We start from the raw sequence: 11786 nt of genomic DNA on the forward strand, positions 1-11786 counted from the left end.
CTGGGAACCATCAAAAGGTAAGGATGATGTTGTTTTATTATTTTTCTTTTATTGCAGGAGATCGTTGGCTTCAGCTGGAATGGGCGTGATGGTAAGTATGGTTTAATTTAGAACAATAAAGAATTGTGTGTTTATTTCAATTAAAGGACTTTATTCTGGGTGTTTGTGTTTATTTTTAACTTTGACTATGGGGTTAGTAATGGGGGTGTCTTATAGACGCCTCTCCATTACTAACCTGGGCTTGATGTCAGCTGGCATTATAAGCTGACATCAACCCCAACCCTATTACCCCACTGCCACCGCTACAGGGCAGTGGGAAGAGCGAGGCTAAGTGCCAGAATTGGGGACGGCTGACGGCTTGTGTTTCTAGCCTGGGAGGGGGCCAATATTCATGGCACCCTTCCTGGGCTATTAATATCAGCCCCCAGCTGTCTGCCTAGCCTTTGCTAGCTATTAAAATAGGGGGGACCCCACGTCATTTTTTCGGGGGGGTCCCCCATTTTAATAGCTAGTAAAGGCTAGGTATTCAGCTGGGGGCTGATATTAGTAGCCTGGGAAGCTCCATGGGTATTACCCCCTTCCCAGGCTTCAAACATCTGCCCCAGCCATCTGCTTAACCTCCGCTAGAGCCTAAAATTACGGGGAACCCCACGCCAATTTTTTTTTTTAATAAATCCTTTATTTTAACACTAAATGACAAGTACAGTAACCAACACTGTCACTGTACTTCTTATATATGTGACTGACATGTTTCTATCTATCTAATCTATGTGTGATGCTCTATCTTTCTGTTCTAAATTGTCAGGTGCCGCTGCTGAATTGCCGGCCGGCTTTTTTAAAGAGACGGTGCATGAAAACACTAATATTTTTTTAAATAAATCCTTTACACTAAATGACAAGTACAGTAAGCAACACTGTCACTGTACTTATTATATATGTGACTGACATGTTTCTATCTATCTAATCTATGTGTGAAGCTCTATTCTTTCTGTTCTAAATTGTCGGGTACCGCTGCTGAATTGCCGGCCGGCTTTTTTAAAGAGACGGTGCACGAAAACACTAATATTTTTTTTAATAAATCCTTTACACTAAATGACAAGTACAGTAACCAACACTGTCACTGTACTTCTTATATATGTGACTGACATGTTTCTGTCTATCTAATCTATGTGTGATGCTCTATTCCTTCTTGTCTAAATTGTCGGGTAATGGTGTATGCCGCTGCTGAATTGCCGGCCGGCTTTTTTAAAGAGAGCGTCTTCTGAGCAGTTTGTCAGCTTTTGGACACCTTTGAAGGTGTTTTCTATGTGTTTCTATGTGTTTTTGTTTGCCTGCCATTGGTTTTAACGGTGTTCGACGGTGTTCTAAGGTGTTCGGCGAACAGTTCGACGAACTGTTCCTCGAACATCCCGGTGTTCGACGAACCGAACCGAACCCGAACACTACGGGGGTGGCTCAAAACTACTTTTCAGCACTGTGCGGTTTGTCACCTAAGCATATTAGCTTCAGCACAGCCTGTTGCCGCTTGGCTGAGGCAGTGCTGCAGTGCTTCCAGCTTTTGACTGATGTGGTCATTTCGGAAATGGGGGCTGAAGAGGAGGAGGAGGTGCAGGAGCTGTAGAATGTGGGGGCAACCACAGACACTGTTGCTGGAACATGGGGTTCGGCCCACTTAGTCGGGTGCTTTGTTGCCATGTACCTGATCATGCTGGTGGTGGTTAGGCTGCTAGTTTTGCTACCTCTGCTGATGCTAGACTGGCAGGTGTTGCAAATGGCCTTTTTGGGGTTATTGGCAGACTTCAAAAAACAACCAGACTTGGGAATACCTAACAGTGGTACTGGCAACTTCCGTCATGTTGATGTTACGGGGAACGGTTGTCCGCCTTCTGTCTGTAGTCACCACACTGCTTGTTCTTGCCTGTTGTGGTGCTGCACCTCCCTCCTCCTGTGAGTTGCTGTCCTCACTCTGCATATCACCTTGCCAGGTTGGGTCAGTGACTTCGTTGTCCACCACCTCATCTTCCACTTCTGCACCCTAGTCCTCCTCCTGACTTTCTGGCAATTGTGTCTCATCATCATCCACCTCTTGTGACAGTTTCTCACCATCGCCTTTGTATGACCATGTCTGCTCAAATATTTGGGCATCGCTACATGCGATCTCCTCTTGCCCCACTTCAAGTGGACTGGGCAAGAGGCCCGAATCTATAAATGGAAAAGTGAACAGCTCTTCAGAGTGTCCAAGTGTGGGATCAGTTGTTTCCGGGTATTCAACATGGTGGGAGGAAGGAGGATCAGAATGAGGAATATGTAGTCCAGACTCACAGCTACTGAGACTTTACCGTGTGGAAGACAGGGTGGTGGTGGTGGCTAAGTGACTGGAAGCATTATCTGCTATCCAACCAATAACCTTTTCACACTGCTCTGTGTTCAATAGTGGTGTTCTGCGGTTCCCTATTAATTGGGACAGGAAGGTCGAGTGAGAAGATGTGTGTGTTTGTTGTGGCACAATTTCAGCCTGCCCACGGCCTCGGCCTCTTACTCTGCATGCACCATCACCATCATGTCCACTTTCCCGTCCCTTGCCACGCACCTTGCCCATTTTAATTGGAGGACAATATTTTCTACGTTCACTACAAATGGGTGGATTTGACCCGCAGTGATATGTGATATATGTATCGGAAAACCACAGTTTTAAAAAGCTGGCCTGTAGGTTACTGTTTTTCACAGCGACCCCATGTCAATAACTTCACTGACACACTGCAACAAAATTTAAATGGAGGCCAGAAATGGCTGAATTTGGTGAGAACTTATATGTGATACATGTGGTGGAAAACCACAGTTTTAAATAGCTGGCCTGTAGGTTACTATTTTTCACATAGCTCTTTTGCAAGGAAGAATGGGCAAGAATTTCAGCCTCTCGATGTGCAAAACTGATAGAGACATACCCCAAGCGACTTGCATCTGTAATCGCAGCAAAAGGTGGTGCTACAAAGTATTAACTCAAGGGGGCCGAATAATATTGCACGCCCCACTTTTCAGTTTTTTATTTGTTAAAAAAGTTTAAAATGTCCAATAAATTTCGTTCCACTTAACGATTGTGTCCCACTTGTTGTTGATTCTTCCCCAAAAAATTAGAATTTTATATCTTTATGTTTGAAGCCAGAAATGTGGCAAAAGGTAGAAAAGTTCAAGGGGGCCAAATACTTTCACAATGCACTGTATATGTGATACGTGTGACGGAAAACCACAGTTTTAAATAGCTGGCCTGTAGGTTACTATATTTCACAGTGACCTGGTGTCAATAACTTCACTAACACACTGCAACAAAATTTAGATGAAGGCCAGAAATGGCTGAATTTGGAGCACACATACAGTGCCTACAAGTAGTATTCAACCCCCTGCATATTTAGCTGGTTTGATAAGATGCAAATAAGTTAGAGCCTTCAAACTGCAAACGAGAGTAGGTTTTATGAACAGAAGCATAAATCTTACAAACCAAAAAGTTATGTTGCTCAGTTGAATTTTATTAAATTTTAAACATAAAAGTGTGGGTCAATTATTATACAACCCCTATGTTTAATATTTTGTGGAATAACCCTTGTTTGCAATTACAGCTAATAATCGTCTTTTATAAGACCTGATCAGGCCGGCACAGGTCTGTGGAGTTATCTTGGCCCTCTCCTCCATGCAGATCTTCTCCAAGTTATCTAGGTTCTTTGGGTGTCTCATGTGGACTTTATTCTTGAGCTCCTTCCACAAGTTTTCAATTGGGTTAAGGTCAGGAGACTGACTAGGCCACTCCAACACCTTGACTTTTTCCCTCTTGAACCAGGCCTTGGTTTTCTTGGCTGTGTGCTTTGGGTTGTTGTCTTGTTGGAAGATGAAATTACGACCCATCTTAAGATCCTTGATGGAGGAGCGGAGGTTCTTGGCCAAAATCTCCAGGTAGGCCGTGCTATCCATCTTCCCATGGATGCGGACCAGATGGCCAGGCCCCTTGGCAGAGAAACAGCCCCACAGCATGATGCTGCCACCACCATGGTTGACTGTAGGGATGGTATTCTTGGGGTCGTATGCAGTGCCATCCAGTCTCCAAACGTCACGTGTGTGGTTGGCACCAAAGATCTCGATCTTGGTCTCATCAGACCATAGAACCTTGAACCAGTCAGTCTCAGAGTCCTCCAAGTGATCATGAGCAAACTGTAGACGAGCCTTGACATGACGCTTTGAAAGTAAAGGTACCTTACGGGCTCGTCTGGAACGGAGACCATTGCGGTGGAGTACGTTACTTATGGTATTGACTGAAACCAATGTCCCCACTGCCATGAGATCTTCCCGGAGCTCCTTCCTTGTTGTCCTTGGGTTAGCCTTGGCTCTTCGGACAAGCCTGGCCTCGGCACGGGAGGACACTTTCAAAGGCTGTCCTGGCCGTGGAAGGCTGACAGTAGTTCCATAAGCCTTCCACTTACGGATGATGCTCCCAACAGTGGAGACAGGTAGGCCCAACTCCTTGGAAAGGGTTTTGTACCCCTTGCCAGCCTTGTGACCCTCCACGATCTTGTCTCTGCTGGCCTTGGAATGCTCCTTTGTCTTTCCCATGTTGACCATGTCTGAGTGCTGTTCACAAGTTTGGGGAGGGTCTTAAATAGTCAGAAAAGGCTGGCAAAAGAGATCGTTAATACTTTTGGGGGACCAAACAGAATTCTTGTGGTTTGAGGGGTTGAATAATAAATGACACTCTGAATTAACTTTTAACGTTTTTCAAAAAAAAACAAAAACAAAATTTGCTGCAGTGCATTTCCCACTTCCAGGCTGATCTACAGTACAAATGTCACAATGCCAAGTTAATTCCGCATGTGTCAACCAGCTAAATCTGCAGGGGGCTGAATACTACTTGTTGTACTATATATGTGATACGTGTGACGAAAAAACCCCACAGTTTTAAATAGCTAGCCTTTAGGTTACTATTTTTCACAGCGACCTCGTGTCAATAACTTCACTGACACACTGCAACAAAATTTAAATGGAGTCCAGAAATGGCTGAATTTGGATCACACTTATATGTGATACTTGTGATGGAATACCATAGTTTTAAATAGCTGGCCTGTAGGTTACTATTTTTCACAGCGACCTGGTGTCCATAACTTCACTGACACACTGCATCAAAATTTAAATGGAGGCCAGAAATAGCTGAATTTGGAGCGAACTTATATGTGATACGTGTGACGGAAAACCACAGTTTTAAATAGCTGGCCTGTAGGTTACTATTTTTCACAGTGACCTGATGTCAATAACTTCACTGACACACTGCAACAAAATTTAAATGGAGGCCAATATTTTCCACGTTTACTACAAATTTCTGGATTTTTATCACTGTAATATGGAAAGGATCTGGCTGTTTTCTGCAATGGCAACAAACAAATGGAGCAGAAAAACGGTGTTCTCTGGATTGCTTTTTAAGCAAATAATCAGGATTAAGATAAAAAAAAACTTAGCCCTGGCCCCTGATACCTGGGGCTATTTCTAGAAATATCTGTAACAGCAGCAGCAGACAGAACTGGAATGGAGCCTCTTGTGCTGTATGCACTGCAGTCTGCCACATATACTGCCTGCCTGCCTACCTCTGATATACACAGTACAGACCAAAAGTTTGACACACCTTCTCATTTAAAGATTTTTCTGTATTTTCAAGGCTTTGAAAATTGTACATTCACACTGAAGGCATCAAAACTATGAATTAACACACGTGGAATTATATACTTAACAAAAAAGTGTGAAACAACTGAAAATATGTCTTACATTCTAGGTTCTTCAAAGTAGCCACCTTTTGCTTTGATGACTGCTTTGCACACTCTTGGCATTCTCTTGATGAGCTTCAAGAGGTAGTCACCTTGAAGGAGTTCCCAGAGATGCTTAGCACTTGTTGGCCCTTTTGCCTTCACTCTGCATTCCAGCTAACCCCAAACCATCTCGATTGGGTTCAGGTCTGGTGACTGTGGAGGCCAGGTCATCTAGCGTAGCACCCCATCACTCTCCTTCTTGGTCAAATAGCCCTTACACAGCCTGGAGGTGTGTTTGGGGTCATTGTCCTGTTGAAAACTAAATGATGGTCCAACTAAACGCAAACCGGATGGAATAGCATGCCGCTGCAAGATACTGTGGTAGCCATGCTGGTTCTGTATGCCTTCAATTTTGAATAAATCCCCAACAGTGTCACCAGCAAAGCACCCCCACACCATCACACCTCCTCCTCCATGCTTCACGGTTGGAACCAGGCATGTAGAGTCCATCCGTTCACCTTTTCTGCGTCGCACAAAGACTCGGTGGTTGGAACCAAAGATCTCAAATTTGGACTCATCAGACCAAAGCAGAGATTTCCACTGGTCTAATGTCCATTCCTTGTGTTCTTTAGCCCAAACAAGTCTCTTCTGCTTGTTGCCTGTCCTTAGCAGTGGTTTCCTAGCAGTTATTTTACCATGAAGGCCTGGTGCACAAAGTCTCCTCTTAACAGTTGTTGAAGAGATGTGTCTGATGCTAGAACTCTGTGTGGCATTGACCTGATCTCTAATCTGAGCTGCTGTTAACCTGCGATTTCTGAGGCTGGTGACTCGGATAAACTTATCCTCAGAAGCAGAGGTGACTCTTGGTCTTCCTTTCCTGGGGCGGTCCTCATGTGAGCCAGTTTCCTTGTAGCGCTTGATAGTTTTTGCAACTGCACTTGGGGACACTTTCAAAGTTTTCCCAATTTTTCAGACTGACTGACTTTCATTTCTTAAAGTAATGATGGCCACTCGTTTTTCTTTACTTAGCTGCTTTTTTCTTGCCATAATACAAATTCTAACAGTCTATTCAGTAGGACTATCAGCTGTGTATCCACCTGACTTCTGCACAACACAACTCATGGTCCCAACCCCATTTATAAGTAGAGATGAGCGGTGTTCGACTCGAACTGTTCGCCAATCTCAAATTCGAGATGTTTTGGGCGGTGTTCGAGCCGTTCAGCGAACCCGAACGATTTGAAAAAAATTCGGCTGTTCGAGGTTATGTTCGATAACTGTTCGTGCACCAAAATCATAACTGGATTTTTTCTCAGTAATGCTGAAAATTAATGTTAATGCGCAGTTTGAGTGTACAGCGGGGTGGGGGAAGGGGCAGGGGATGGATCTCTGCAGAAATAATGAAGATCTCCATTTTTTTTCTCTTTCCCGCATTTACAGTGGGGAGGTGCAATCTGTCAGCCTATCAGCAGCGCACACACGGAGCAAACTGCTTTTTTTCACATGAGCAAGGGCATGTGTCATTGGCAGTGTATGTCACATGTCCTTGCCCTATAAGACCCAGCCATTTTCCCCGTCGCCACCATTATCACTGCTGCAGCTGCGTGTTAGACGGCACCGCTGTTGCTGTGTGCGCTATACTTTGTTAATTTCAAGCCAATTTTCGCACAAATCTACAGATAGCTTGGGAGTAGGGAATAGTTGTGATTGCAGTCCTTTTAAGGACTAGGTTACATAATTTCCTACGACTTTTATCAGGCAGGTCTGTGCTCTTAAATAGATAGGTTGGGAGCAAAGACTAATTGTAATTGCAGCCCTATTCAGGGCTAGGTTACATCAGTTCCTATCACTTTTATCAGGCAGGTCTGTGCTCTTAAATAGATAGGTTGGGAGTTAAGACTAATTGTAATTGCAGTCTTTTTCAGGGCTAGGTTACATCAGTTCCTATCACTTTTTGACAGGCAGGTCTGTGCCAGTGCTGTGCAAGTTTTTTTCACAGCATTTGGCTAAATCTAGCAAAGCAAATCCTTTTTGTCCTCTTGCAGTGTGTGTTAGTCAGTGGAGAAGCCTATCTGTGTTGCAAGCTACACCACCTGTGTATAGAATACAAATTTTTTTACTGCACCTAGTGAAGTAAAACATTTTGGGCATAGCATCATTCTATTAGTCCATCTATACTAACCTCCACCAGTTTGCAAATTCAAAATAATTTTTATCTGCATATAGCTCTGAAAAAATATTTGGGCTTCGGCTAGTAGCAGTGTGTGGGACTTGTTCTATTAGTCCATCTATACTAACCTCCAGGAGGTTGCAAATTCAAAATAATTTTTATCTGCATCTAGCTCTGAAAAAATATTTGGGCTTCAGCTTGTAGCAATGTATGGGACTTGTTCTATTAGTCCATCTATACTAACCTCCAGCAAGTTGCAAATTCAATATAATTATTTTCTGCATCTAGCTCTGAAAAAATATTTCGGCTTGCAGCAGTATGTGGGACTTGTTCTATTAGTCCATCTATACTAACCTCCAGCAGGATGCAAATTCAAAATAATTTTTATCTGCATCTAGCTCTGAAAAAATATTTGGGCTTCGGCTTGTAGCAGTGTGTGGGACTTATTCTATTAGTCCATCTATACTACCCTCCACCAGGTTGCAAATTCAATCAAATTTTTTTCTGCATCTAGCTCTGAAAAAATATTTCGACTTGTAGCAGTGTGTGGGACTTGTTCTATTAGTCCATCTATACTAACCTCCACCAGGTTGCAAATTCAATCTAATTTTTTTCTGCATCTAGCTCTGAAAAAATATTTTGGCTTGCAGCAGTGTGTGGGACTTGTTCTATTAGTCCATCTATACTAACCTCCACCAGGTTGCAAATTCAATATAATTTTTATCTGCATCTAACCCAGCCAATACTTTTGGGCTAATACCACAGTTTGTCCACTCAGCTCTGCTCGGTTCCCATCCATTGTTTTTTGTGCAAACAACTCCAGAGTTGTGAATTAGTTAACCACCAAAATGAGTGGAAAAAGGCCTGCTGCTGGTGGAAAGGGGAATAGACGTGTTGGGAAGGGAAAAAAAGGTTGTGTCCGTGGGGTAGGTGTTAAAGCAACAGTACCATCTGCAGAAGAAAAACCATCTTCCAGCCAAACTAAGATGTCTACTTCTTTTAGCGGACAATGTGATAAGATCCCTTTCTTATGGCCACGCCAATCGCTACAAATTCCAGATGAGGCACAAAAACAGCAGGTGCTTCAACGGATATCAAGTGCTCCTTTAAGTGGGCTCTCCTCCACCTCAACTTCAACATCACAAATGCTCCAGTCCTCAGAGGTGTCACACCAATCGCACTTGCTTCCTCACAGCTCCCAAGTCTCCAGCTGCCCGTCTGAGTATGGGCTAGAACAGATGGTTGAGTCTGCAGAGCTGTTTACTCATACTATAGCCTGGGATTCAGAGGTCGGCTCCAGAACTTCTGTGAATCCAGACGAGGAAATGATCTGCACTGATGCCCAGAATTTTTATGAGTCGGATCCAGGACCAGATGCAGAAGGTTCTGACCATAATGTAGACCCTCGTTCCCTAACTGTAACTCCTGTTGGTGGAGACAATGAGGAAGATGATGCTGAGACTCAAATACCTGATTGGAGCGAAAACTTTAGTTTTTTGTCAGGGCAGGAAGAGGTTGGCTCTGATAACACACAGGGTGATGATGACGAGGTTGGAGATCCCACTTACTGTCAACCCACAGTCAGCCAAGAGATGAGGTCAGCAGAGGAGGTGGAGGAGGATGCTAGTGATGACGAGGTCAGGTTGCGCCTTCCTGGACAGAGACGTAGTACTGGAAGCACATCAACAACTGCATCCTCAAACACAACTCTGCCTCTGACCACAAGTCGTGGTGGCTCTTCAGCTCATATGGGTGCTAAGCCTTGCATAGCCTGGGCATTTTTTCAGATCGATAAAGATGACCCAACTCGTGTTATCTGTAACATTTGTCAGCAAAAGCTAAGTAGAGGCCAAAAAATACATTGCTTGAGTACTTCATACAAGAACCGGCACAGGGATATGAAGCATAAGTTGCAGTGGGAAGATCACTGTGCTACAATGCGGCCTAGCCGGCCGGGCCAACCACCGTCTGCCAAATCTTGTGCATCCGCGGCCTCTTCATCCTCTGTGACTGGGGGGACAGCAGTCACACCTGTTTTGGGATGCAGAGCTGCCACCTCTTTACCCGCAACAGCCAGCGTGATTGGCAGGTCATCATTTTCTTTGGAGGTAGAAACACCAGCTGGTGTTCAGCGCTGTCCGACATCGATAGCACCAACTTTGGACCAAGGCAACCTAACATGTCCGCCTGCATCTTCCTCACAGACCGGCAGTTTGCCGGGGACACCATTCTCAACCCCGTCTAAGCACAACAGACAGCCCTCGGTCCCTCAGATGTGGACAAGTAAAAGATCATTTCCTCCTAGCCATGAGAAAGCTAAGAGGTTGAATTTCACCATCTGCAAGTTCTTGGCAACAGAAATGCTTCCTTTCCGCCTGGTGGACACAGAGGATTTTCGAGACCTTATGTCCGTCGCAGTGCCCCAGCACCAGATGCCCAGTAGGCACTACTTCTCAAAGAAAGGTGAGCCTGCGCTCCACCAGCATGTCGTACACAAGATCACCGCTTCTTTGAGAAACTCTGTGTGTGACAGGGTGCATTTCACCACAGACACTTGGACGAGTAGGCATGGACAGGGGCGTTACATGTTGCTGACTGGGCACTGGGTAAGTATGGTGACAGCAGGACAAGGGGCTGCTGTCCAAGTCTTGCCGTCCCCACGAGTTGTTCTTCAATCCTCTTTATCTCAAAGTTCCTCCACTGCTTCTGCCTTCTCAACCTCCTCTCCTTCCTCCACCTACACCCAAATCCTGTCTGGTCATGCCACAAGCTTTCTAACTGCGCAGAAGCGATGCTGCACACCTCCTTACTATGCTGGCAGCAGGGCTCAACGTCATCAGGCGGTTTTTACTTTGAAATGTCTGGGAAATGTGAGTCACACAGCTGAGGAGTTGTGGTCAGCTCTGGAGAACCAGTTTCATGAATGGTTGTCTCCACTGGACCTGAAACCAGGGAAGGCCGTGTGCGACAATGCTGCAAACCTCGGTGCGGCCCTTCGCCGGGGCAATGTCACACGCGTGCCTTGTATGGCTCACGTGTTGAACCTGGTTGTCCAGCAATTTTTAGCCCACTATCCCGGACTAGATGGCCTTCTGCTGAGGGCATGGTCGCTGTGTGCTCACTTCCGCCGTTCGCATCCCGCAGCTCAGCGACTTACATCTCTACAGAAGTTGTTGGGCCTACCACTTCACCGGCTAAAATGCGATGTGCCTACCCAGTGAAATTCAACTCTGCACATGTTGCAGCGACTGTGGCAGCACCGACAAGCCCTGGTGCAATATGTTGTGACGTATAGCCTGGGCCAACGAGATCCAGAGGTGGGGCAAATCACGCTGGAGGAGTGGTCTCAGATCAGGGACCTATGCACCCTTCTGCACAGTTTTTAAATGGCGACGAAGATGTTTAGTGCTGACGATGCCATTATCAGCATGACTATTCCGGTGATTTACATGCTGGAGCACATGTTAAACAGAATTCGGAGTCAGGTGGTGGCACAAGAGGAGGTGGAGGAAGTAGAGGAGGAGGAGTTGTATGCGAAGGGCTAACATCTGCAAGGTCCAGACGGTCGGCAGCACCAAGGCGGCAGGCATGTGAGGGTGGGGGAGATGGTTTTAACAGGGTGCATGGTAGCAGCCAAACTAGTGAGGAAGGTGCAGGAGCCCAGGAAGAAGTGGAGGACGAACTGATGGAAGACTCATCAGATGAGAGAGACCTTGATTACATTTCTGTTGTGCGAGGTTGGGGGGAGAGGGCAGAGGAAGGAAGCATGATTGCTACCTTGCCAACAACACAACAGGGACTTGGTGCTCCTGGATGCGCAACACACATGAGTGCCTTCT

Source organism: Phyllobates terribilis, unplaced genomic scaffold (genome assembly GCF_046119375.1).
Source record: "Phyllobates terribilis strain yellow unplaced genomic scaffold, ASM4611937v1 Scaffold_1__5_contigs__length_1240528914, whole genome shotgun sequence".
In the NCBI taxonomy this organism is placed as follows: domain Eukaryota; kingdom Metazoa; phylum Chordata; class Amphibia; order Anura; family Dendrobatidae; genus Phyllobates; species Phyllobates terribilis.